A 25,242-nucleotide genomic window follows, 5' to 3' on the forward strand; every position below is an offset into this window, starting at 1 on the left:
GAGTGGCACCCTGGCCTATGCCGGACACATCTTAGGGAGAGAGAGCGAGAGGGAGACAAACCCACGCCTACACAAGACATTTTGTCACCCAAGCCAACCCTTGAAAAGGCTGCTTTGCAGAGCAAAAACAAGAAGAATGGTGCGTTTTGCAGCCGCCGCCCACTGCAATGAATCTGAATAACTCCTCCTTTAGGGCGCAAGCAACTCCCCTCCCCCTTGCAGTCTTTCCAATTCACGATACAAAAAGACGGACAGGACAGGTTGCCTGACTTTCCGTCACTGCCACCCTTTGCCATCCTTACCCGTAGAAAGCCCTTTCATCATCCCCAAACCCTAATCTTTTCCCTTTCCTTCCCAGCCCCCAAACCCTGCCCTCTGTACCTTTCTCACCACCCGCTTCCCTTCTCCTGTCATCCCCCTACCACCCGGGAAAAAAAGAGATTGCCCCCTCCTTCCACTAGCCCACCCTCCCACCCAAAGAACAACTTCTTCTGCGCAGCTTGTTTTCTAGGCAGCAGCGCTATTGTGATGTCATCGGGGGGCATTGTGACAAGCCGCCAGTGTTCCGTCTCTTCATGTTGTGCACTGTTCAAACCGAAAATACATCAACAGGCAGGCTACAGAAAAGCTTACTAACAAAGGTTAGAGAGGGGCTTTCTCAGAGGGCTTTTTACAGTTTGTCTATTCCCAATTAGCCGGTTTAGTATACTTAATGAAAGTACTAATTCTTTCATAGGCCGCCCATTCTTAGTATTTGACGTTCAGGTAACAACAGGTAACTTTATTTGGAGTGGAAGCAGAGAGATAACACCAGATGCCAATTGTAGATCCTCTCACACCTGTGGTCACTGCAGCATCTGACTCCACTTTGTCCAAAAGGGATCTATTCCATTCAATTACACATGATCTAGATTAGACTGACAACAAGATACTGCACGGGACATAGCAGAGTTGGTGAAGTTGAGTGGTGATGAGTTTGCTATTTGGATGAATAAAGCAAGTAAAAAGTGTGTTAGATAAAAATTCATTTCAATTCGCTAATCGGGCTAATATGAATCAGGTGAATCGAGTTCTGCTTTTGGAAACTGGGTTAAGAAGGGGTGCACCGTTCCTGGAGGTACTGCAATACCAGGTCAATGCGTGGAGTGGACAGAGCAAGCTCTTTTTCCATCTCCCTGTTCTAAAAATCCATTTAATATATGGTCCCCAGATAGGGGACGTATCAGATATTAAACTGATAAGAACAGATACTACACTTGATCTTAGCCAAAAGGCCGAGAAGCGATAACCAGAATTGGTTTGGGCCTCGAGTGGCACCCTGGCCTATGCCGGACACATCTTAGGGAGAGAGAGCGAGAGGGAGACAAACCCACGCCTACACAAGACATTTTGTCACCCAAGCCAACCCTTGAAAAGGCTGCTTTGCAGAGCAAAAACAAGAAGAATGGTGCGTTTTGCAGCTGCCGCCCACTGCAATGAATCTGAATAACTCCTCCTTTAGGGCGCAAGCAACTCCCCTCCCCCTTGCAGTCTTTCCAATTCACGATACAAAAAGACGGACAGGACAGGTTGCCTGACTTTCCGTCACTGCCACCCTTTGCCATCCTTACCCGTAGAAAGCCCTTTCATCATCCCCAAACCCTAATCTTTTCCCTTTCCTTCCCAGCCCCCAAACCCTGCCCTCTGTACCTTTCTCACCACCCGCTTCCCTTCTCCTGTCATCCCCCTACCACCCGGGAAAAAAAGAGATTGCCCCCTCCTTCCACTAGCCCACCCTCCCACCCAAAGAACAACTTCTTCTGCGCAGCTTGTTTTCTAGGCAGCAGCGCTATTGTGATGTCATCGGGGGGCATTGTGACAAGCCGCCAGTGTTCCGTCTCTTCATGTTGTGCACTGTTCAAACCGAAAATACATCAACAGGCAGGCTACAGAAAAGCTTACTAACAAAGGTTAGAGAGGGGCTTTCTCAGAGGGCTTTTTACAGTTTGTCTATTCCCAATTAGCCGGTTTAGTATACTTAATGAAAGTACTAATTCTTTCATAGGCCGCCCATTCTTAGTATTTGACGTTCAGGTAACAACAGGTAACTTTATTTGGAGTGGAAGCAGAGAGATAACACCAGATGCCAATTGTAGATCCTCTCACACCTGTGGTCACTGCAGCATCTGACTCCACTTTGTCCAAAAGGGATCTATTCCATTCAATTACACATGATCTAGATTAGACTGACAACAAGATACTGCACGGGACATAGCAGAGTTGGTGAAGTTGAGTGGTGATGAGTTTGCTATTTGGATGAATAAAGCAAGTAAAAAGTGTGTTAGATAAAAATTCATTTCAATTCGCTAATCGGGCTAATATGAATCAGGTGAATCGAGTTCTGCTTTTGGAAACTGGGTTAAGAAGGGGTGCACCGTTCCTGGAGGTACTGCAATACCAGGTCAATGCGTGGAGTGGACAGAGCAAGCTCTTTTTCCATCTCCCTGTTCTAAAAATCCATTTAATATATGGTCCCCAGATAGGGGACGTATCAGATATTAAACTGATAAGAACAGATACTACACTTGATCTTAGCCAAAAGGCCGAGAAGCGATAACCAGAATTGGTTTGGGCCTCGAGTGGCACCCTGGCCTATGCCGGACACATCTTAGGGAGAGAGAGCGAGAGGGAGACAAACCCACGCCTACACAAGACATTTTGTCACCCAAGCCAACCCTTGAAAAGGCTGCTTTGCAGAGCAAAAACAAGAAGAATGGTGCGTTTTGCAGCCGCCGCCCACTGCAATGAATCTGAATAACTCCTCCTTTAGGGCGCAAGCAACTCCCCTCCCCCTTGCAGTCTTTCCAATTCACGATACAAAAAGACGGACAGGACAGGTTGCCTGACTTTCCGTCACTGCCACCCTTTGCCATCCTTACCCGTAGAAAGCCCTTTCATCATCCCCAAACCCTAATCTTTTCCCTTTCCTTCCCAGCCCCCAAACCCTGCCCTCTGTACCTTTCTCACCACCCGCTTCCCTTCTCCTGTCATCCCCCTACCACCCGGGAAAAAAAGAGATTGCCCCCTCCTTCCACTAGCCCACCCTCCCACCCAAAGAACAACTTCTTCTGCGCAGCTTGTTTTCTAGGCAGCAGCGCTATTGTGATGTCATCGGGGGGCATTGTGACAAGCCGCCAGTGTTCCGTCTCTTCATGTTGTGCACTGTTCAAACCGAAAATACATCAACAGGCAGGCTACAGAAAAGCTTACTAACAAAGGTTAGAGAGGGGCTTTCTCAGAGGGCTTTTTACAGTTTGTCTATTCCCAATTAGCCGGTTTAGTATACTTAATGAAAGTACTAATTCTTTCATAGGCCGCCCATTCTTAGTATTTGACGTTCAGGTAACAACAGGTAACTTTATTTGGAGTGGAAGCAGAGAGATAACACCAGATGCCAATTGTAGATCCTCTCACACCTGTGGTCACTGCAGCATCTGACTCCACTTTGTCCAAAAGGGATCTATTCCATTCAATTACACATGATCTAGATTAGACTGACAACAAGATACTGCACGGGACATAGCAGAGTTGGTGAAGTTGAGTGGTGATGAGTTTGCTATTTGGATGAATAAAGCAAGTAAAAAGTGTGTTAGATAAAAATTCATTTCAATTCGCTAATCGGGCTAATATGAATCAGGTGAATCGAGTTCTGCTTTTGGAAACTGGGTTAAGAAGGGGTGCACCGTTCCTGGAGGTACTGCAATACCAGGTCAATGCGTGGAGTGGACAGAGCAAGCTCTTTTTCCATCTCCCTGTTCTAAAAATCCATTTAATATATGGTCCCCAGATAGGGGACGTATCAGATATTAAACTGATAAGAACAGATACTACACTTGATCTTAGCCAAAAGGCCGAGAAGCGATAACCAGAATTGGTTTGGGCCTCGAGTGGCACCCTGGCCTATGCCGGACACATCTTAGGGAGAGAGAGCGAGAGGGAGACAAACCCACGCCTACACAAGACATTTTGTCACCCAAGCCAACCCTTGAAAAGGCTGCTTTGCAGAGCAAAAACAAGAAGAATGGTGCGTTTTGCAGCCGCCGCCCACTGCAATGAATCTGAATAACTCCTCCTTTAGGGCGCAAGCAACTCCCCTCCCCCTTGCAGTCTTTCCAATTCACGATACAAAAAGACGGACAGGACAGGTTGCCTGACTTTCCGTCACTGCCACCCTTTGCCATCCTTACCCGTAGAAAGCCCTTTCATCATCCCCAAACCCTAATCTTTTCCCTTTCCTTCCCAGCCCCCAAACCCTGCCCTCTGTACCTTTCTCACCACCCGCTTCCCTTCTCCTGTCATCCCCCTACCACCCGGGAAAAAAAGAGATTGCCCCCTCCTTCCACTAGCCCACCCTCCCACCCAAAGAACAACTTCTTCTGCGCAGCTTGTTTTCTAGGCAGCAGCGCTATTGTGATGTCATCGGGGGGCATTGTGACAAGCCGCCAGTGTTCCGTCTCTTCATGTTGTGCACTGTTCAAACCGAAAATACATCAACAGGCAGGCTACAGAAAAGCTTACTAACAAAGGTTAGAGAGGGGCTTTCTCAGAGGGCTTTTTACAGTTTGTCTATTCCCAATTAGCCGGTTTAGTATACTTAATGAAAGTACTAATTCTTTCATAGGCCGCCCATTCTTAGTATTTGACGTTCAGGTAACAACAGGTAACTTTATTTGGAGTGGAAGCAGAGAGATAACACCAGATGCCAATTGTAGATCCTCTCACACCTGTGGTCACTGCAGCATCTGACTCCACTTTGTCCAAAAGGGATCTATTCCATTCAATTACACATGATCTAGATTAGACTGACAACAAGATACTGCACGGGACATAGCAGAGTTGGTGAAGTTGAGTGGTGATGAGTTTGCTATTTGGATGAATAAAGCAAGTAAAAAGTGTGTTAGATAAAAATTAATTTCAATTCGCTAATCGGGCTAATATGAATCAGGTGAATCGAGTTCTGCTTTTGGAAACTGGGTTAAGAAGGGGTGCACCGTTCCTGGAGGTACTGCAATACCAGGTCAATGCGTGGAGTGGACAGAGCAAGCTCTTTTTCCATCTCCCTGTTCTAAAAATCCATTTAATATATGGTCCCCAGATAGGGGACGTATCAGATATTAAACTGATAAGAACAGATACTACACTTGATCTTAGCCAAAAGGCCGAGAAGCGATAACCAGAATTGGTTTGGGCCTCGAGTGGCACCCTGGCCTATGCCGGACACATCTTAGGGAGAGAGAGCGAGAGGGAGACAAACCCACGCCTACACAAGACATTTTGTCACCCAAGCCAACCCTTGAAAAGGCTGCTTTGCAGAGCAAAAACAAGAAGAATGGTGCGTTTTGCAGCCGCCGCCCACTGCAATGAATCTGAATAACTCCTCCTTTAGGGCGCAAGCAACTCCCCTCCCCCTTGCAGTCTTTCCAATTCACGATACAAAAAGACGGACAGGACAGGTTGCCTGACTTTCCGTCACTGCCACCCTTTGCCATCCTTACCCGTAGAAAGCCCTTTCATCATCCCCAAACCCTAATCTTTTCCCTTTCCTTCCCAGCCCCCAAACCCTGCCCTCTGTACCTTTCTCACCACCCGCTTCCCTTCTCCTGTCATCCCCCTACCACCCGGGAAAAAAAGAGATTGCCCCCTCCTTCCACTAGCCCACCCTCCCACCCAAAGAACAACTTCTTCTGCGCAGCTTGTTTTCTAGGCAGCAGCGCTATTGTGATGTCATCGGGGGGCATTGTGACAAGCCGCCAGTGTTCCGTCTCTTCATGTTGTGCACTGTTCAAACCGAAAATACATCAACAGGCAGGCTACAGAAAAGCTTACTAACAAAGGTTAGAGAGGGGCTTTCTCAGAGGGCTTTTTACAGTTTGTCTATTCCCAATTAGCCGGTTTAGTATACTTAATGAAAGTACTAATTCTTTCATAGGCCGCCCATTCTTAGTATTTGACGTTCAGGTAACAACAGGTAACTTTATTTGGAGTGGAAGCAGAGAGATAACACCAGATGCCAATTGTAGATCCTCTCACACCTGTGGTCACTGCAGCATCTGACTCCACTTTGTCCAAAAGGGATCTATTCCATTCAATTACACATGATCTAGATTAGACTGACAACAAGATACTGCACGGGACATAGCAGAGTTGGTGAAGTTGAGTGGTGATGAGTTTGCTATTTGGATGAATAAAGCAAGTAAAAAGTGTGTTAGATAAAAATTCATTTCAATTCGCTAATCGGGCTAATATGAATCAGGTGAATCGAGTTCTGCTTTTGGAAACTGGGTTAAGAAGGGGTGCACCGTTCCTGGAGGTACTGCAATACCAGGTCAATGCGTGGAGTGGACAGAGCAAGCTCTTTTTCCATCTCCCTGTTCTAAAAATCCATTTAATATATGGTCCCCAGATAGGGGACGTATCAGATATTAAACTGATAAGAACAGATACTACACTTGATCTTAGCCAAAAGGCCGAGAAGCGATAACCAGAATTGGTTTGGGCCTCGAGTGGCACCCTGGCCTATGCCGGACACATCTTAGGGAGAGAGAGCGAGAGGGAGACAAACCCACGCCTACACAAGACATTTTGTCACCCAAGCCAACCCTTGAAAAGGCTGCTTTGCAGAGCAAAAACAAGAAGAATGGTGCGTTTTGCAGCCGCCGCCCACTGCAATGAATCTGAATAACTCCTCCTTTAGGGCGCAAGCAACTCCCCTCCCCCTTGCAGTCTTTCCAATTCACGATACAAAAAGACGGACAGGACAGGTTGCCTGACTTTCCGTCACTGCCACCCTTTGCCATCCTTACCCGTAGAAAGCCCTTTCATCATCCCCAAACCCTAATCTTTTCCCTTTCCTTCCCAGCCCCCAAACCCTGCCCTCTGTACCTTTCTCACCACCCGCTTCCCTTCTCCTGTCATCCCCCTACCACCCGGGAAAAAAAGAGATTGCCCCCTCCTTCCACTAGCCCACCCTCCCACCCAAAGAACAACTTCTTCTGCGCAGCTTGTTTTCTAGGCAGCAGCGCTATTGTGATGTCATCGGGGGGCATTGTGACAAGCCGCCAGTGTTCCGTCTCTTCATGTTGTGCACTGTTCAAACCGAAAATACATCAACAGGCAGGCTACAGAAAAGCTTACTAACAAAGGTTAGAGAGGGGCTTTCTCAGAGGGCTTTTTACAGTTTGTCTATTCCCAATTAGCCGGTTTAGTATACTTAATGAAAGTACTAATTCTTTCATAGGCCGCCCATTCTTAGTATTTGACGTTCAGGTAACAACAGGTAACTTTATTTGGAGTGGAAGCAGAGAGATAACACCAGATGCCAATTGTAGATCCTCTCACACCTGTGGTCACTGCAGCATCTGACTCCACTTTGTCCAAAAGGGATCTATTCCATTCAATTACACATGATCTAGATTAGACTGACAACAAGATACTGCACGGGACATAGCAGAGTTGGTGAAGTTGAGTGGTGATGAGTTTGCTATTTGGATGAATAAAGCAAGTAAAAAGTGTGTTAGATAAAAATTCATTTCAATTCGCTAATCGGGCTAATATGAATCAGGTGAATCGAGTTCTGCTTTTGGAAACTGGGTTAAGAAGGGGTGCACCGTTCCTGGAGGTACTGCAATACCAGGTCAATGCGTGGAGTGGACAGACCAAGCTCTTTTTCCATCTCCCTGTTCTAAAAATCCATTTAATATATGGTCCCCAGATAGGGGATGTATCAGATATTAAACTGATAAGAACAGATACTACACTTGATCTTAGCCAAAAGGCCGAGAAGCGATAACCAGAATTGGTTTGGGCCTCGAGTGGCACCCTGGCCTATGCCGGACACATCTTAGGGAGAGAGAGCGAGAGGGAGACAAACCCACGCCTACACAAGACATTTTGTCACCCAAGCCAACCCTTGAAAAGGCTGCTTTGCAGAGCAAAAACAAGAAGAATGGTGCGTTTTGCAGCCGCCGCCCACTGCAATGAATCTGAATAACTCCTCCTTTAGGGCGCAAGCAACTCCCCTCCCCCTTGCAGTCTTTCCAATTCACGATACAAAAAGACGGACAGGACAGGTTGCCTGACTTTCCGTCACTGCCACCCTTTGCCATCCTTACCCGTAGAAAGCCCTTTCATCATCCCCAAACCCTAATCTTTTCCCTTTCCTTCCCAGCCCCCAAACCCTGCCCTCTGTACCTTTCTCACCACCCGCTTCCCTTCTCCTGTCATCCCCCTACCACCCGGGAAAAAAAGAGATTGCCCCCTCCTTCCACTAGCCCACCCTCCCACCCAAAGAACAACTTCTTCTGCGCAGCTTGTTTTCTAGGCAGCAGCGCTATTGTGATGTCATCGGGGGGCATTGTGACAAGCCGCCAGTGTTCCGTCTCTTCATGTTGTGCACTGTTCAAACCGAAAATACATCAACAGGCAGGCTACAGAAAAGCTTACTAACAAAGGTTAGAGAGGGGCTTTCTCAGAGGGCTTTTTACAGTTTGTCTATTCCCAATTAGCCGGTTTAGTATACTTAATGAAAGTACTAATTCTTTCATAGGCCGCCCATTCTTAGTATTTGACGTTCAGGTAACAACAGGTAACTTTATTTGGAGTGGAAGCAGAGAGATAACACCAGATGCCAATTGTAGATCCTCTCACACCTGTGGTCACTGCAGCATCTGACTCCACTTTGTCCAAAAGGGATCTATTCCATTCAATTACACATGATCTAGATTAGACTGACAACAAGATACTGCACGGGACATAGCAGAGTTGGTGAAGTTGAGTGGTGATGAGTTTGCTATTTGGATGAATAAAGCAAGTAAAAAGTGTGTTAGATAAAAATTCATTTCAATTCGCTAATCGGGCTAATATGAATCAGGTGAATCGAGTTCTGCTTTTGGAAACTGGGTTAAGAAGGGGTGCACCGTTCCTGGAGGTACTGCAATACCAGGTCAATGCGTGGAGTGGACAGAGCAAGCTCTTTTTCCATCTCCCTGTTCTAAAAATCCATTTAATATATGGTCCCCAGATAGGGGACGTATCAGATATTAAACTGATAAGAACAGATACTACACTTGATCTTAGCCAAAAGGCCGAGAAGCGATAACCAGAATTGGTTTGGGCCTCGAGTGGCACCCTGGCCTATGCCGGACACATCTTAGGGAGAGAGAGCGAGAGGGAGACAAACCCACGCCTACACAAGACATTTTGTCACCCAAGCCAACCCTTGAAAAGGCTGCTTTGCAGAGCAAAAACAAGAAGAATGGTGCGTTTTGCAGCCGCCGCCCACTGCAATGAATCTGAATAACTCCTCCTTTAGGGCGCAAGCAACTCCCCTCCCCCTTGCAGTCTTTCCAATTCACGATACAAAAAGACGGACAGGACAGGTTGCCTGACTTTCCGTCACTGCCACCCTTTGCCATCCTTACCCGTAGAAAGCCCTTTCATCATCCCCAAACCCTAATCTTTTCCCTTTCCTTCCCAGCCCCCAAACCCTGCCCTCTGTACCTTTCTCACCACCCGCTTCCCTTCTCCTGTCATCCCCCTACCACCCGGGAAAAAAAGAGATTGCCCCCTCCTTCCACTAGCCCACCCTCCCACCCAAAGAACAACTTCTTCTGCGCAGCTTGTTTTCTAGGCAGCAGCGCTATTGTGATGTCATCGGGGGGCATTGTGACAAGCCGCCAGTGTTCCGTCTCTTCATGTTGTGCACTGTTCAAACCGAAAATACATCAACAGGCAGGCTACAGAAAAGCTTACTAACAAAGGTTAGAGAGGGGCTTTCTCAGAGGGCTTTTTACAGTTTGTCTATTCCCAATTAGCCGGTTTAGTATACTTAATGAAAGTACTAATTCTTTCATAGGCCGCCCATTCTTAGTATTTGACGTTCAGGTAACAACAGGTAACTTTATTTGGAGTGGAAGCAGAGAGATAACACCAGATGCCAATTGTAGATCCTCTCACACCTGTGGTCACTGCAGCATCTGACTCCACTTTGTCCAAAAGGGATCTATTCCATTCAATTACACATGATCTAGATTAGACTGACAACAAGATACTGCACGGGACATAGCAGAGTTGGTGAAGTTGAGTGGTGATGAGTTTGCTATTTGGATGAATAAAGCAAGTAAAAAGTGTGTTAGATAAAAATTCATTTCAATTCGCTAATCGGGCTAATATGAATCAGGTGAATCGAGTTCTGCTTTTGGAAACTGGGTTAAGAAGGGGTGCACCGTTCCTGGAGGTACTGCAATACCAGGTCAATGCGTGGAGTGGACAGAGCAAGCTCTTTTTCCATCTCCCTGTTCTAAAAATCCATTTAATATATGGTCCCCAGATAGGGGACGTATCAGATATTAAACTGATAAGAACAGATACTACACTTGATCTTAGCCAAAAGGCCGAGAAGCGATAACCAGAATTGGTTTGGGCCTCGAGTGGCACCCTGGCCTATGCCGGACACATCTTAGGGAGAGAGAGCGAGAGGGAGACAAACCCACGCCTACACAAGACATTTTGTCACCCAAGCCAACCCTTGAAAAGGCTGCTTTGCAGAGCAAAAACAAGAAGAATGGTGCGTTTTGCAGCCGCCGCCCACTGCAATGAATCTGAATAACTCCTCCTTTAGGGCGCAAGCAACTCCCCTCCCCCTTGCAGTCTTTCCAATTCACGATACAAAAAGACGGACAGGACAGGTTGCCTGACTTTCCGTCACTGCCACCCTTTGCCATCCTTACCCGTAGAAAGCCCTTTCATCATCCCCAAACCCTAATCTTTTCCCTTTCCTTCCCAGCCCCCAAACCCTGCCCTCTGTACCTTTCTCACCACCCGCTTCCCTTCTCCTGTCATCCCCCTACCACCCGGGAAAAAAAGAGATTGCCCCCTCCTTCCACTAGCCCACCCTCCCACCCAAAGAACAACTTCTTCTGCGCAGCTTGTTTTCTAGGCAGCAGCGCTATTGTGATGTCATCGGGGGGCATTGTGACAAGCCGCCAGTGTTCCGTCTCTTCATGTTGTGCACTGTTCAAACCGAAAATACATCAACAGGCAGGCTACAGAAAAGCTTACTAACAAAGGTTAGAGAGGGGCTTTCTCAGAGGGCTTTTTACAGTTTGTCTATTCCCAATTAGCCGGTTTAGTATACTTAATGAAAGTACTAATTCTTTCATAGGCCGCCCATTCTTAGTATTTGACGTTCAGGTAACAACAGGTAACTTTATTTGGAGTGGAAGCAGAGAGATAACACCAGATGCCAATTGTAGATCCTCTCACACCTGTGGTCACTGCAGCATCTGACTCCACTTTGTCCAAAAGGGATCTATTCCATTCAATTACACATGATCTAGATTAGACTGACAACAAGATACTGCACGGGACATAGCAGAGTTGGTGAAGTTGAGTGGTGATGAGTTTGCTATTTGGATGAATAAAGCTTCTAAAAAGTGTGTTAGATAAAAATTCATTTCAATTCGCTAATCGGGCTAATATGAATCAGGTGAATCGAGTTCTGCTTTTGGAAACTGGGTTAAGAAGGGGTGCACCGTTCCTGGAGGTACTGCAATACCAGGTCAATGCGTGGAGTGGACAGAGCAAGCTCTTTTTCCATCTCCCTGTTCTAAAAATCCATTTAATATATGGTCCCCAGATAGGGGACGTATCAGATATTAAACTGATAAGAACAGATACTACACTTGATCTTAGCCAAAAGGCCGAGAAGCGATAACCAGAATTGGTTTGGGCCTCGAGTGGCACCCTGGCCTATGCCGGACACATCTTAGGGAGAGAGAGCGAGAGGGAGACAAACCCACGCCTACACAAGACATTTTGTCACCCAAGCCAACCCTTGAAAAGGCTGCTTTGCAGAGCAAAAACAAGAAGAATGGTGCGTTTTGCAGCCGCCGCCCACTGCAATGAATCTGAATAACTCCTCCTTTAGGGCGCAAGCAACTCCCCTCCCCCTTGCAGTCTTTCCAATTCACGATACAAAAAGACGGACAGGACAGGTTGCCTGACTTTCCGTCACTGCCACCCTTTGCCATCCTTACCCGTAGAAAGCCCTTTCATCATCCCCAAACCCTAATCTTTTCCCTTTCCTTCCCAGCCCCCAAACCCTGCCCTCTGTACCTTTCTCACCACCCGCTTCCCTTCTCCTGTCATCCCCCTACCACCCGGGAAAAAAAGAGATTGCCCCCTCCTTCCACTAGCCCACCCTCCCACCCAAAGAACAACTTCTTCTGCGCAGCTTGTTTTCTAGGCAGCAGCGCTATTGTGATGTCATCGGGGGGCATTGTGACAAGCCGCCAGTGTTCCGTCTCTTCATGTTGTGCACTGTTCAAACCGAAAATACATCAACAGGCAGGCTACAGAAAAGCTTACTAACAAAGGTTAGAGAGGGGCTTTCTCAGAGGGCTTTTTACAGTTTGTCTATTCCCAATTAGCCGGTTTAGTATACTTAATGAAAGTACTAATTCTTTCATAGGCCACCCATTCTTAGTATTTGACGTTCAGGTAACAACAGGTAACTTTATTTGGAGTGGAAGCAGAGAGATAACACCAGATGCCAATTGTAGATCCTCTCACACCTGTGGTCACTGCAGCATCTGACTCCACTTTGTCCAAAAGGGATCTATTCCATTCAATTACACATGATCTAGATTAGACTGACAACAAGATACTGCACGGGACATAGCAGAGTTGGTGAAGTTGAGTGGTGATGAGTTTGCTATTTGGATGAATAAAGCAAGTAAAAAGTGTGTTAGATAAAAATTCATTTCAATTCGCTAATCGGGCTAATATGAATCAGGTGAATCGAGTTCTGCTTTTGGAAACTGGGTTAAGAAGGGGTGCACCGTTCCTGGAGGTACTGCAATACCAGGTCAATGCGTGGAGTGGACAGAGCAAGCTCTTTTTCCATCTCCCTGTTCTAAAAATCCATTTAATATATGGTCCCCAGATAGGGGACGTATCAGATATTAAACTGATAAGAACAGATACTACACTTGATCTTAGCCAAAAGGCCGAGAAGCGATAACCAGAATTGGTTTGGGCCTCGAGTGGCACCCTGGCCTATGCCGGACACATCTTAGGGAGAGAGAGCGAGAGGGAGACAAACCCACGCCTACACAAGACATTTTGTCACCCAAGCCAACCCTTGAAAAGGCTGCTTTGCAGAGCAAAAACAAGAAGAATGGTGCGTTTTGCAGCCGCCGCCCACTGCAATGAATCTGAATAACTCCTCCTTTAGGGCGCAAGCAACTCCCCTCCCCCTTGCAGTCTTTCCAATTCACGATACAAAAAGACGGACAGGACAGGTTGCCTGACTTTCCGTCACTGCCACCCTTTGCCATCCTTACCCGTAGAAAGCCCTTTCATCATCCCCAAACCCTAATCTTTTCCCTTTCCTTCCCAGCCCCCAAACCCTGCCCTCTGTACCTTTCTCACCACCCGCTTCCCTTCTCCTGTCATCCCCCTACCACCCGGGAAAAAAAGAGATTGCCCCCTCCTTCCACTAGCCCACCCTCCCACCCAAAGAACAACTTCTTCTGCGCAGCTTGTTTTCTAGGCAGCAGCGCTATTGTGATGTCATCGGGGGGCATTGTGACAAGCCGCCAGTGTTCCGTCTCTTCATGTTGTGCACTGTTCAAACCGAAAATACATCAACAGGCAGGCTACAGAAAAGCTTACTAACAAAGGTTAGAGAGGGGCTTTCTCAGAGGGCTTTTTACAGTTTGTCTATTCCCAATTAGCCGGTTTAGTATACTTAATGAAAGTACTAATTCTTTCATAGGCCGCCCATTCTTAGTATTTGACGTTCAGGTAACAACAGGTAACTTTATTTGGAGTGGAAGCAGAGAGATAACACCAGATGCCAATTGTAGATCCTCTCACACCTGTGGTCACTGCAGCATCTGACTCCACTTTGTCCAAAAGGGATCTATTCCATTCAATTACACATGATCTAGATTAGACTGACAACAAGATACTGCACGGGACATAGCAGAGTTGGTGAAGTTGAGTGGTGATGAGTTTGCTATTTGGATGAATAAAGCAAGTAAAAAGTGTGTTAGATAAAAATTCATTTCAATTCGCTAATCGGGCTAATATGAATCAGGTGAATCGAGTTCTGCTTTTGGAAACTGGGTTAAGAAGGGGTGCACCGTTCCTGGAGGTACTGCAATACCAGGTCAATGCGTGGAGTGGACAGAGCAAGCTCTTTTTCCATCTCCCTGTTCTAAAAATCCATTTAATATATGGTCCCCAGATAGGGGACGTATCAGATATTAAACTGATAAGAACAGATACTACACTTGATCTTAGCCAAAAGGCCGAGAAGCGATAACCAGAATTGGTTTGGGCCTCGAGTGGCACCCTGGCCTATGCCGGACACATCTTAGGGAGAGAGAGCGAGAGGGAGACAAACCCACGCCTACACAAGACATTTTGTCACCCAAGCCAACCCTTGAAAAGGCTGCTTTGCAGAGCAAAAACAAGAAGAATGGTGCGTTTTGCAGCCGCCGCCCACTGCAATGAATCTGAATAACTCCTCCTTTAGGGCGCAAGCAACTCCCCTCCCCCTTGCAGTCTTTCCAATTCACGATACAAAAAGACGGACAGGACAGGTTGCCTGACTTTCCGTCACTGCCACCCTTTGCCATCCTTACCCGTAGAAAGCCCTTTCATCATCCCCAAACCCTAATCTTTTCCCTTTCCTTCCCAGCCCCCAAACCCTGCCCTCTGTACCTTTCTCACCACCCGCTTCCCTTCTCCTGTCATCCCCCTACCACCCGGGAAAAAAAGAGATTGCCCCCTCCTTCCACTAGCCCACCCTCCCACCCAAAGAACAACTTCTTCTGCGCAGCTTGTTTTCTAGGCAGCAGCGCTATTGTGATGTCATCGGGGGGCATTGTGACAAGCCGCCAGTGTTCCGTCTCTTCATGTTGTGCACTGTTCAAACCGAAAATACATCAACAGGCAGGCTACAGAAAAGCTTACTAACAAAGGTTAGAGAGGGGCTTTCTCAGAGGGCTTTTTACAGTTTGTCTATTCCCAATTAGCCGGTTTAGTATACTTAATGAAAGTACTAATTCTTTCATAGGCCGCCCATTCTTAGTATTTGACGTTCAGGTAACAACAGGTAACTTTATTTGGAGTGGAAGCAGAGAGATAACACCAGATGCCAATTGTAGATCCTCTCACACCTGTGGTCACTGCAGCATCTGACTCCACTTTGTCCAAAAGGGATCTATTCCATTCAATTACACATGATCTAGATTAGACTGACAACAAGATACTGCACGGGACATAGCAGAGTTGGTGAAGTTGAGTGGTGATGAGTTTGCTATTTGGATGAATAAAGCAAGTAAAAAGTGTGTTAGATAAAAATTCATTTCAATTCGCTAATCGGGCTAATATGAATCAGGTGAATCGAGTTCTGCTTTTGGAAACTGGGTTAAGAAGGGGTGCACCGTTCCTGGAGGTACTGCAATACCAGGTCAATGCGTGGAGTGGACAGAGCAAGCTCTTTTTCCATCTCCCTGTTCTAAAAATCCATTTAATATATGGTCCCCAGATAGGGGACGTATCAGATATTAAACTGATAAGAACAGATACTACACTTGATCTTAGCCAAAAGGCCGAGAAGCGATAACCAGAATTGGTTTGGGCCTCGAGTGGCACCCTGGCCTATGCCGGACACATCTTAGGGAGAGAGAGCGAGAGGGAGACAAACCCACGCCTACACAAGACATTTTGTCACCCAAGCCAACCCTTGAAAAGGCTGCTTTGCAGAGCAAAAACAAGAAGAATGGTGCGTTTTGCAGCCGCCGCCCACTGCAATGAATCTGAATAACTCCTCCTTTAGGGCGCAAGCAACTCCCCTCCCCCTTGCAGTCTTTCCAATTCACGATACAAAAAGACGGACAGGACAGGTTGCCTGACTTTCCGTCACTGCCACCCTTTGCCATCCTTACCCGTAGAAAGCCCTTTCATCATCCCCAAACCCTAATCTTTTCCCTTTCCTTCCCAGCCCCCAAACCCTGCCCTCTGTACCTTTCTCACCACCCGCTTCCCTTCTCCTGTCATCCCCCTACCACCCGGGAAAAAAAGAGATTGCCCCCTCCTTCCACTAGCCCACCCTCCCACCCAAAGAACAACTTCTTCTGCGCAGCTTGTTTTCTAGGCAGCAGCGCTATTGTGATGTCATCGGGGGGCATTGTGACAAGCCGCCAGTGTTCCGTCTCTTCATGTTGTGCACTGTTCAAACCGAAAATACATCAACAGGCAGGCTACAGAAAAGCTTACTAACAAAGGTTAGAGAGGGGCTTTCTCAGAGGGCTTTTTACAGTTTGTCTATTCCCAATTAGCCGGTTTAGTATACTTAATGAAAGTACTAATTCTTTCATAGGCCGCCCATTCTTAGTATTTGACGTTCAGGTAACAACAGGTAACTTTATTTGGAGTGGAAGCAGAGAGATAACACCAGATGCCAATTGTAGATCCTCTCACACCTGTGGTCACTGCAGCATCTGACTCCACTTTGTCCAAAAGGGATCTATTCCATTCAATTACACATGATCTAGATTAGACTGACAACAAGATACTGCACGGGACATAGCAGAGTTGGTGAAGTTGAGTGGTGATGAGTTTGCTATTTGGATGAATAAAGCAAGTAAAAAGTGTGTTAGATAAAAATTCATTTCAATTCGCTAATCGGGCTAATATGAATCAGGTGAATCGAGTTCTGCTTTTGGAAACTGGGTTAAGAAGGGGTGCACCGTTCCTGGAGGTACTGCAATACCAGGTCAATGCGTGGAGTGGACAGAGCAAGCTCTTTTTCCATCTCCCTGTTCTAAAAATCCATTTAATATATGGTCCCCAGATAGGGGACGTATCAGATATTAAACTGATAAGAACAGATACTACACTTGATCTTAGCCAAAAGGCCGAGAAGCGATAACCAGAATTGGTTTGGGCCTCGAGTGGCACCCTGGCCTATGCCGGACACATCTTAGGGAGAGAGAGCGAGAGGGAGACAAACCCACGCCTACACAAGACATTTTGTCACCCAAGCCAACCCTTGAAAAGGCTGCTTTGCAGAGCAAAAACAAGAAGAATGGTGCGTTTTGCAGCCGCCGCCCACTGCAATGAATCTGAATAACTCCTCCTTTAGGGCGCAAGCAACTCCCCTCCCCCTTGCAGTCTTTCCAATTCACGATACAAAAAGACGGACAGGACAGGTTGCCTGACTTTCCGTCACTGCCACCCTTTGCCATCCTTACCCGTAGAAAGCCCTTTCATCATCCCCAAACCCTAATCTTTTCCCTTTCCTTCCCAGCCCCCAAACCCTGCCCTCTGTACCTTTCTCACCACCCGCTTCCCTTCTCCTGTCATCCCCCTACCACCCGGGAAAAAAAGAGATTGCCCCCTCCTTCCACTAGCCCACCCTCCCACCCAAAGAACAACTTCTTCTGCGCAGCTTGTTTTCTAGGCAGCAGCGCTATTGTGATGTCATCGGGGGGCATTGTGACAAGCCGCCAGTGTTCCGTCTCTTCATGTTGTGCACTGTTCAAACCGAAAATACATCAACAGGCAGGCTACAGAAAAGCTTACTAACAAAGGTTAGAGAGGGGCTTTCTCAGAGGGCTTTTTACAGTTTGTCTATTCCCAATTAGCCGGTTTAGTATACTTAATGAAAGTACTAATTCTTTCATAGGCCGCCCATTCTTAGTATTTGACGTTCAGGTAACAACAGGTAACTTTATTTGGAGTGGAAGCAGAGAGATAACACCAGATGCCAATTGTAGATCCTCTCACACCTGTGGTCACTGCAGCATCTGACTCCACTTTGTCCAAAAGGGATCTATTCCATTCAATTACACATGATCTAGATTAGACTGACAACAAGATACTGCACGGGACATAGCAGAGTTGGTGAAGTTGAGTGGTGATGAGTTTGCTATTTGGATGAATAAAGCAAGTAAAAAGTGTGTTAGATAAAAATTCATTTCAATTCGCTAATCGGGCTAATATGAATCAGGTGAATCGAGTTCTGCTTTTGGAAACTGGGTTAAGAAGGGGTGCACCGTTCCTGGAGGTACTGCAATACCAGGTCAATGCGTGGAGTGGACAGAGCAAGCTCTTTTTCCATCTCCCTGTTCTAAAAATCCATTTAATATATGGTCCCCAGATAGGGGACGTATCAGATATTAAACTGATAAGAACAGATACTACACTTGATCTTAGCCAAAAGGCCGAGAAGCGATAACCAGAATTGGTTTGGGCCTCGAGTGGCACCCTGGCCTATGCCGGACAAATCTTAGGGAGAGAGAGCGAGAGGGAGACAAACCCACGCCTACACAAGACATTTTGTCACCCAAGCCAACCCTTGAAAAGGCTGCTTTGCAGAGCAAAAACAAGAAGAATGGTGCGTTTTGCAGCCGCCGCCCACTGCAATGAATCTGAATAACTCCTCCTTTAGGGCGCAAGCAACTCCCCTCCCCCTTGCAGTCTTTCCAATTCACGATACAAAAAGACGGACAGGACAGGTTGCCTGACTTTCCGTCACTGCCACCCTTTGCCATCCTTACCCGTAGAAAGCCCTTTCATCATCCCCAAACCCTAATCTTTTCCCTTTCCTTCCCAGCCCCCAAACCCTGCCCTCTGTACCTTTCTCACCACCCGCTTCCCTTCTCCTGTCATCCCCCTACCACCCGGGAAAAAAAGAGATTGCCCCCTCCTTCCACTAGCCCACCCTCCCACCCAAAGAACAACTTCTTCTGCGCAGCTTGTTTTCTAGGCAGCAGCGCTATTGTGATGTCATCGGGGGGCATTGTGACAAGCCGCCAGTGTTCCGTCTCTTCATGTTGTGCACTGTTCAAACCGAAAATACATCAACAGGCAGGCTACAGAAAAGCTTACTAACAAAGGTTAGAGAGGGGCTTTCTCAGAGGGCTTTTTACAGTTTGTCTATTCCCAATTAGCCGGTTTAGTATACTTAATGAAAGTACTAATTCTTTCATAGGCCGCCCATTCTTAGTATTTGACGTTCAGGTAACAACAGGTAACTTTATTTGGAGTGGAAGCAGAGAGATAACACCAGATGCCAATTGTAGATCCTCTCACACCTGTGGTCACTGCAGCATCTGACTCCACTTTGTCCAAAAGGGATCTATTCCATTCAATTACACATGATCTAGATTAGACTGACAACAAGATACTGCACGGGACATAGCAGAGTTGGTGAAGTTGAGTGGTGATGAGTTTGCTATTTGGATGAATAAAGCAAGTAAAAAGTGTGTTAGATAAAAATTCATTTCAATTCGCTAATCGGGCTAATATGAATCAGGTGAATCGAGTTCTGCTTTTGGAAACTGGGTTAAGAAGGGGTGCACCGTTCCTGGAGGTACTGCAATACCAGGTCAATGCGTGGAGTGGACAGAGCAAGCTCTTTTTCCATCTCCCTGTTCTAAAAATCCATTTAATATATGGTCCCCAGATAGGGGACGTATCAGATATTAAACTGATAAGAACAGATACTACACTTGATCTTAGCCAAAAGGCCGAGAAGCGATAACCAGAATTGGTTTGGGCCTCGAGTGGCACCCTGGCCTATGCCGGACACATCTTAGGGAGAGAGAGCGAGAGGGAGACAAACCCACGCCTACACAAGACATTTTGTCACCCAAGCCAACCCTTGAAAAGGCTGCTTTGCAGAGCAAAAACAAGAAGAATGGTGCGTTTTGCAGCCGCCGCCCACTGCAATGAATCTGAATAACTCCTCCTTTAGGGCGCAAGCAACTCCCCTCCCCCTTGCAGTCTTTCCAATTCACGATACAAAAAGACGGACAGGACAGGTTGCCTGACTTTCCGTCACTGCCACCCTTTGCCATCCTTACCCGTAGAAAGCCCTTTCATCATCCCCAAACCCTAATCTTTTCCCTTTCCTTCCCAGCCCCCAAACCCTGCCCTCTGTACCTTTCTCACCACCCGCTTCCCTTCTCCTGTCATCCCCCTACCACCCGGGAAAAAAAGAGATTGCCCCCTCCTTCCACTAGCCCACCCTCCCACCCAAAGAACAACTTCTTCTGCGCAGCTTGTTTTCTAGGCAGCAGCGCTATTGTGATGTCATCGGGGGGCATTGTGACAAGCCGCCAGTGTTCCGTCTCTTCATGTTGTGCACTGTTCAAACCGAAAATACATCAACAGGCAGGCTACAGAAAAGCTTACTAACAAAGGTTAGAGAGGGGCTTTCTCAGAGGGCTTTTTACAGTTTGTCTATTCCCAATTAGCCGGTTTAGTATACTTAATGAAAGTACTAATTCTTTCATAGGCCGCCCATTCTTAGTATTTGACGTTCAGGTAACAACAGGTAACTTTATTTGGAGTGGAAGCAGAGAGATAACACCAGATGCCAATTGTAGATCCTCTCACACCTGTGGTCACTGCAGCATCTGACTCCACTTTGTCCAAAAGGGATCTATTCCATTCAATTACACATGATCTAGATTAGACTGACAACAAGATACTGCACGGGACATAGCAGAGTTGGTGAAGTTGAGTGGTGATGAGTTTGCTATTTGGATGAATAAAGCAAGTAAAAAGTGTGTTAGATAAAAATTCATTTCAATTCGCTAATCGGGCTAATATGAATCAGGTGAATCGAGTTCTGCTTTTGGAAACTGGGTTAAGAAGGGGTGCACCGTTCCTGGAGGTACTGCAATACCAGGTCAATGCGTGGAGTGGACAGAGCAAGCTCTTTTTCCATCTCCCTGTTCTAAAAATCCATTTAATATATGGTCCCCAGATAGGGGACGTATCAGATATTAAACTGATAAGAACAGATACTACACTTGATCTTAGCCAAAAGGCCGAGAAGCGATAACCAGAATTGGTTTGGGCCTCGAGTGGCACCCTGGCCTATGCCGGACACATCTTAGGGAGAGAGAGCGAGAGGGAGACAAACCCACGCCTACACAAGACATTTTGTCACCCAAGCCAACCCTTGAAAAGGCTGCTTTGCAGAGCAAAAACAAGAAGAATGGTGCGTTTTGCAGCCGCCGCCCACTGCAATGAATCTGAATAACTCCTCCTTTAGGGCGCAAGCAACTCCCCTCCCCCTTGCAGTCTTTCCAATTCACGATACAAAAAGACGGACAGGACAGGTTGCCTGACTTTCCGTCACTGCCACCCTTTGCCATCCTTACCCGTAGAAAGCCCTTTCATCATCCCCAAACCCTAATCTTTTCCCTTTCCTTCCCAGCCCCCAAACCCTGCCCTCTGTACCTTTCTCACCACCCGCTTCCCTTCTCCTGTCATCCCCCTACCACCCGGGAAAAAAAGAGATTGCCCCCTCCTTCCACTAGCCCACCCTCCCACCCAAAGAACAACTTCTTCTGCGCAGCTTGTTTTCTAGGCAGCAGCGCTATTGTGATGTCATCGGGGGGCATTGTGACAAGCCGCCAGTGTTCCGTCTCTTCATGTTGTGCACTGTTCAAACCGAAAATACATCAACAGGCAGGCTACAGAAAAGCTTACTAACAAAGGTTAGAGAGGGGCTTTCTCAGAGGGCTTTTTACAGTTTGTCTATTCCCAATTAGCCGGTTTAGTATACTTAATGAAAGTACTAATTCTTTCATAGGCCGCCCATTCTTAGTATTTGACGTTCAGGTAACAACAGGTAACTTTATTTGGAGTGGAAGCAGAGAGATAACACCAGATGCCAATTGTAGATCCTCTCACACCTGTGGTCACTGCAGCATCTGACTCCACTTTGTCCAAAAGGGATCTATTCCATTCAATTACACATGATCTAGATTAGACTGACAACAAGATACTGCACGGGACATAGCAGAGTTGGTGAAGTTGAGTGGTGATGAGTTTGCTATTTGGATGAATAAAGCAAGTAAAAAGTGTGTTAGATAAAAATTCATTTCAATTCGCTAATCGGGCTAATATGAATCAGGTGAATCGAGTTCTGCTTTTGGAAACTGGGTTAAGAAGGGGTGCACCGTTCCTGGAGGTACTGCAATACCAGGTCAATGCGTGGAGTGGACAGAGCAAGCTCTTTTTCCATCTCCCTGTTCTAAAAATCCATTTAATATATGGTCCCCAGATAGGGGACGTATCAGATATTAAACTGATAAGAACAGATACTACACTTGATCTTAGCCAAAAGGCCGAGAAGCGATAACCAGAATTGGTTTGGGCCTCGAGTGGCACCCTGGCCTATGCCGGACACATCTTAGGGAGAGAGAGCGAGAGGGAGACAAACCCACGCCTACACAAGACATTTTGTCACCCAAGCCAACCCTTGAAAAGGCTGCTTTGCAGAGCAAAAACAAGAAGAATGGTGCGTTTTGCAGCCGCCGCCCACTGCAATGAATCTGAATAACTCCTCCTTTAGGGCGCAAGCAACTCCCCTCCCCCTTGCAGTCTTTCCAATTCACGATACAAAAAGACGGACAGGACAGGTTGCCTGACTTTCCGTCACTGCCACCCTTTGCCATCCTTACCCGTAGAAAGCCCTTTCATCATCCCCAAACCCTAATCTTTTCCCTTTCCTTCCCAGCCCCCAAACCCTGCCCTCTGTACCTTTCTCACCACCCGCTTCCCTTCTCCTGTCATCCCCCTACCACCCGGGAAAAAAAGAGATTGCCCCCTCCTTCCACTAGCCCACCCTCCCACCCAAAGAACAACTTCTTCTGCGCAGCTTGTTTTCTAGGCAGCAGCGCTATTGTGATGTCATCGGGGGGCATTGTGACAAGCCGCCAGTGTTCCGTCTCTTCATGTTGTGCACTGTTCAAACCGAAAATACATCAACAGGCAGGCTACAGAAAAGCTTACTAACAAAGGTTAGAGAGGGGCTTTCTCAGAGGGCTTTTTACAGTTTGTCTATTCCCAATTAGCCGGTTTAGTATACTTAATGAAAGTACTAATTCTTTCATAGGCCGCCCATTCTTAGTATTTGACGTTCAGGTAACAACAGGTAACTTTATTTGGAGTGGAAGCAGAGAGATAACACCAGATGCCAATTGTAGATCCTCTCACACCTGTGGTCACTGCAGCATCTGACTCCACTTTGTCCAAAAGGGATCTATTCCATTCAATTACACATGATCTAGATTAGACTGACAACAAGATACTGCACGGGACATAGCAGAGTTGGTGAAGTTGAGTGGTGATGAGTTTGCTATTTGGATGAATAAAGCAAGTAAAAAGTGTGTTAGATAAAAATTCATTTCAATTCGCTAATCGGGCTAATATGAATCAGGTGAATCGAGTTCTGCTTTTGGAAACTGGGTTAAGAAGGGGTGCACCGTTCCTGGAGGTACTGCAATACCAGGTCAATGCGTGGAGTGGACAGAGCAAGCTCTTTTTCCATCTCCCTGTTCTAAAAATCCATTTAATATATGGTCCCCAGATAGGGGACGTATCAGATATTAAACTGATAAGAACAGATACTACACTTGATCTTAGCCAAAAGGCCGAGAAGCGATAACCAGAATTGGTTTGGGCCTCGAGTGGCACCCTGGCCTATGCCGGACACATCTTAGGGAGAGAGAGCGAGAGGGAGACAAACCCACGCCTACACAAGACATTTTGTCACCCAAGCCAACCCTTGAAAAGGCTGCTTTGCAGAGCAAAAACAAGAAGAATGGTGCGTTTTGCAGCCGCCGCCCACTGCAATGAATCTGAATAACTCCTCCTTTAGGGCGCAAGCAACTCCCCTCCCCCTTGCAGTCTTTCCAATTCACGATACAAAAAGACGGACAGGACAGGTTGCCTGACTTTCCGTCACTGCCACCCTTTGCCATCCTTACCCGTAGAAAGCCCTTTCATCATCCCCAAACCCTAATCTTTTCCCTTTCCTTCCCAGCCCCCAAACCCTGCCCTCTGTACCTTTCTCACCACCCGCTTCCCTTCTCCTGTCATCCCCCTACCACCCGGGAAAAAAAGAGATTGCCCCCTCCTTCCACTAGCCCACCCTCCCACCCAAAGAACAACTTCTTCTGCGCAGCTTGTTTTCTAGGCAGCAGCGCTATTGTGATGTCATCGGGGGGCATTGTGACAAGCCGCCAGTGTTCCGTCTCTTCATGTTGTGCACTGTTCAAACCGAAAATACATCAACAGGCAGGCTACAGAAAAGCTTACTAACAAAGGTTAGAGAGGGGCTTTCTCAGAGGGCTTTTTACAGTTTGTCTATTCCCAATTAGCCGGTTTAGTATACTTAATGAAAGTACTAATTCTTTCATAGGCCGCCCATTCTTAGTATTTGACGTTCAGGTAACAACAGGTAACTTTATTTGGAGTGGAAGCAGAGAGATAACACCAGATGCCAATTGTAGATCCTCTCACACCTGTGGTCACTGCAGCATCTGACTCCACTTTGTCCAAAAGGGATCTATTCCATTCAATTACACATGATCTAGATTAGACTGACAACAAGATACTGCACGGGACATAGCAGAGTTGGTGAAGTTGAGTGGTGATGAGTTTGCTATTTGGATGAATAAAGCAAGTAAAAAGTGTGTTAGATAAAAATTCATTTCAATTCGCTAATCGGGCTAATATGAATCAGGTGAATCGAGTTCTGCTTTTGGAAACTGGGTTAAGAAGGGGTGCACCGTTCCTGGAGGTACTGCAATACCAGGTCAATGCGTGGAGTGGACAGAGCAAGCTCTTTTTCCATCTCCCTGTTCTAAAAATCCATTTAATATATGGTCCCCAGATAGGGGACGTATCAGATATTAAACTGATAAGAACAGATACTACACTTGATCTTAGCCAAAAGGCCGAGAAGCGATAACCAGAATTGGTTTGGGCCTCGAGTGGCACCCTGGCCTATGCCGGACACATCTTAGGGAGAGAGAGCGAGAGGGAGACAAACCCACGCCTACACAAGACATTTTGTCACCCAAGCCAACCCTTGAAAAGGCTGCTTTGCAGAGCAAAAACAAGAAGAATGGTGCGTTTTGCAGCCGCCGCCCACTGCAATGAATCTGAATAACTCCTCCTTTAGGGCGCAAGCAACTCCCCTCCCCCTTGCAGTCTTTCCAATTCACGATACAAAAAGACGGACAGGACAGGTTGCCTGACTTTCCGTCACTGCCACCCTTTGCCATCCTTACCCGTAGAAAGCCCTTTCATCATCCCCAAACCCTAATCTTTTCCCTTTCCTTCCCAGCCCCCAAACCCTGCCCTCTGTACCTTTCTCAC

General features: G+C 46.8%; 19 non-coding genes across 19 annotated transcripts; all 19 read right to left on the reverse strand.

Moving 5' to 3' along the window:
• Positions 1–1,095: 1,095 nt before the first annotated feature.
• Positions 1,096–1,286, reverse strand: LOC142253674 (U2 spliceosomal RNA). Its single transcript, XR_012726805.1, has one exon. It is a non-coding gene; the product is annotated as a U2 spliceosomal RNA (small nuclear RNA).
• A 1,117-nt stretch (positions 1,287–2,403) lies between these two features.
• LOC142253685 (U2 spliceosomal RNA) lies at positions 2,404–2,594 on the reverse strand. Its single transcript, XR_012726806.1, has one exon. It is a non-coding gene; the product is annotated as a U2 spliceosomal RNA (small nuclear RNA).
• A 1,117-nt stretch (positions 2,595–3,711) lies between these two features.
• LOC142253696 (U2 spliceosomal RNA) lies at positions 3,712–3,902 on the reverse strand. Its single transcript, XR_012726807.1, has one exon. It is a non-coding gene; the product is annotated as a U2 spliceosomal RNA (small nuclear RNA).
• A 1,117-nt stretch (positions 3,903–5,019) lies between these two features.
• On the reverse strand, positions 5,020–5,210 carry LOC142253707 (U2 spliceosomal RNA). Its single transcript, XR_012726808.1, has one exon. It is a non-coding gene; the product is annotated as a U2 spliceosomal RNA (small nuclear RNA).
• Positions 5,211–6,327: 1,117 nt separating this feature from the next.
• On the reverse strand, positions 6,328–6,518 carry LOC142253719 (U2 spliceosomal RNA). Its single transcript, XR_012726809.1, has one exon. It is a non-coding gene; the product is annotated as a U2 spliceosomal RNA (small nuclear RNA).
• Positions 6,519–7,635: 1,117 nt separating this feature from the next.
• LOC142252953 (U2 spliceosomal RNA) lies at positions 7,636–7,826 on the reverse strand. Its single transcript, XR_012726313.1, has one exon. It is a non-coding gene; the product is annotated as a U2 spliceosomal RNA (small nuclear RNA).
• Positions 7,827–8,943: 1,117 nt separating this feature from the next.
• LOC142253730 (U2 spliceosomal RNA) lies at positions 8,944–9,134 on the reverse strand. Its single transcript, XR_012726812.1, has one exon. It is a non-coding gene; the product is annotated as a U2 spliceosomal RNA (small nuclear RNA).
• Positions 9,135–10,251: 1,117 nt separating this feature from the next.
• Positions 10,252–10,442, reverse strand: LOC142253742 (U2 spliceosomal RNA). Its single transcript, XR_012726813.1, has one exon. It is a non-coding gene; the product is annotated as a U2 spliceosomal RNA (small nuclear RNA).
• Positions 10,443–11,559: 1,117 nt separating this feature from the next.
• Positions 11,560–11,750, reverse strand: LOC142253753 (U2 spliceosomal RNA). The gene has a single exon (XR_012726814.1). It is a non-coding gene; the product is annotated as a U2 spliceosomal RNA (small nuclear RNA).
• Positions 11,751–12,867: 1,117 nt separating this feature from the next.
• Positions 12,868–13,058, reverse strand: LOC142253765 (U2 spliceosomal RNA). Its single transcript, XR_012726815.1, has one exon. It is a non-coding gene; the product is annotated as a U2 spliceosomal RNA (small nuclear RNA).
• Positions 13,059–14,175: 1,117 nt separating this feature from the next.
• Positions 14,176–14,366, reverse strand: LOC142253776 (U2 spliceosomal RNA). Its single transcript, XR_012726816.1, has one exon. It is a non-coding gene; the product is annotated as a U2 spliceosomal RNA (small nuclear RNA).
• Positions 14,367–15,483: 1,117 nt separating this feature from the next.
• On the reverse strand, positions 15,484–15,674 carry LOC142253787 (U2 spliceosomal RNA). Its single transcript, XR_012726822.1, has one exon. It is a non-coding gene; the product is annotated as a U2 spliceosomal RNA (small nuclear RNA).
• A 1,117-nt stretch (positions 15,675–16,791) lies between these two features.
• Positions 16,792–16,982, reverse strand: LOC142253799 (U2 spliceosomal RNA). Its single transcript, XR_012726833.1, has one exon. It is a non-coding gene; the product is annotated as a U2 spliceosomal RNA (small nuclear RNA).
• Positions 16,983–18,099: 1,117 nt separating this feature from the next.
• On the reverse strand, positions 18,100–18,290 carry LOC142253811 (U2 spliceosomal RNA). Its single transcript, XR_012726844.1, has one exon. It is a non-coding gene; the product is annotated as a U2 spliceosomal RNA (small nuclear RNA).
• Positions 18,291–19,407: 1,117 nt separating this feature from the next.
• On the reverse strand, positions 19,408–19,598 carry LOC142253823 (U2 spliceosomal RNA). Its single transcript, XR_012726855.1, has one exon. It is a non-coding gene; the product is annotated as a U2 spliceosomal RNA (small nuclear RNA).
• Positions 19,599–20,715: 1,117 nt separating this feature from the next.
• On the reverse strand, positions 20,716–20,906 carry LOC142253835 (U2 spliceosomal RNA). The gene has a single exon (XR_012726866.1). It is a non-coding gene; the product is annotated as a U2 spliceosomal RNA (small nuclear RNA).
• Positions 20,907–22,023: 1,117 nt separating this feature from the next.
• On the reverse strand, positions 22,024–22,214 carry LOC142253846 (U2 spliceosomal RNA). Its single transcript, XR_012726877.1, has one exon. It is a non-coding gene; the product is annotated as a U2 spliceosomal RNA (small nuclear RNA).
• A 1,117-nt stretch (positions 22,215–23,331) lies between these two features.
• On the reverse strand, positions 23,332–23,522 carry LOC142253851 (U2 spliceosomal RNA). Its single transcript, XR_012726882.1, has one exon. It is a non-coding gene; the product is annotated as a U2 spliceosomal RNA (small nuclear RNA).
• Positions 23,523–24,639: 1,117 nt separating this feature from the next.
• Positions 24,640–24,830, reverse strand: LOC142253852 (U2 spliceosomal RNA). Its single transcript, XR_012726883.1, has one exon. It is a non-coding gene; the product is annotated as a U2 spliceosomal RNA (small nuclear RNA).
• Positions 24,831–25,242: the final 412 nt, after the last annotated feature.

This window comes from Anomaloglossus baeobatrachus, chromosome 9 (genome assembly GCF_048569485.1).
Source record: "Anomaloglossus baeobatrachus isolate aAnoBae1 chromosome 9, aAnoBae1.hap1, whole genome shotgun sequence".
In the NCBI taxonomy this organism is placed as follows: domain Eukaryota; kingdom Metazoa; phylum Chordata; class Amphibia; order Anura; family Aromobatidae; genus Anomaloglossus; species Anomaloglossus baeobatrachus.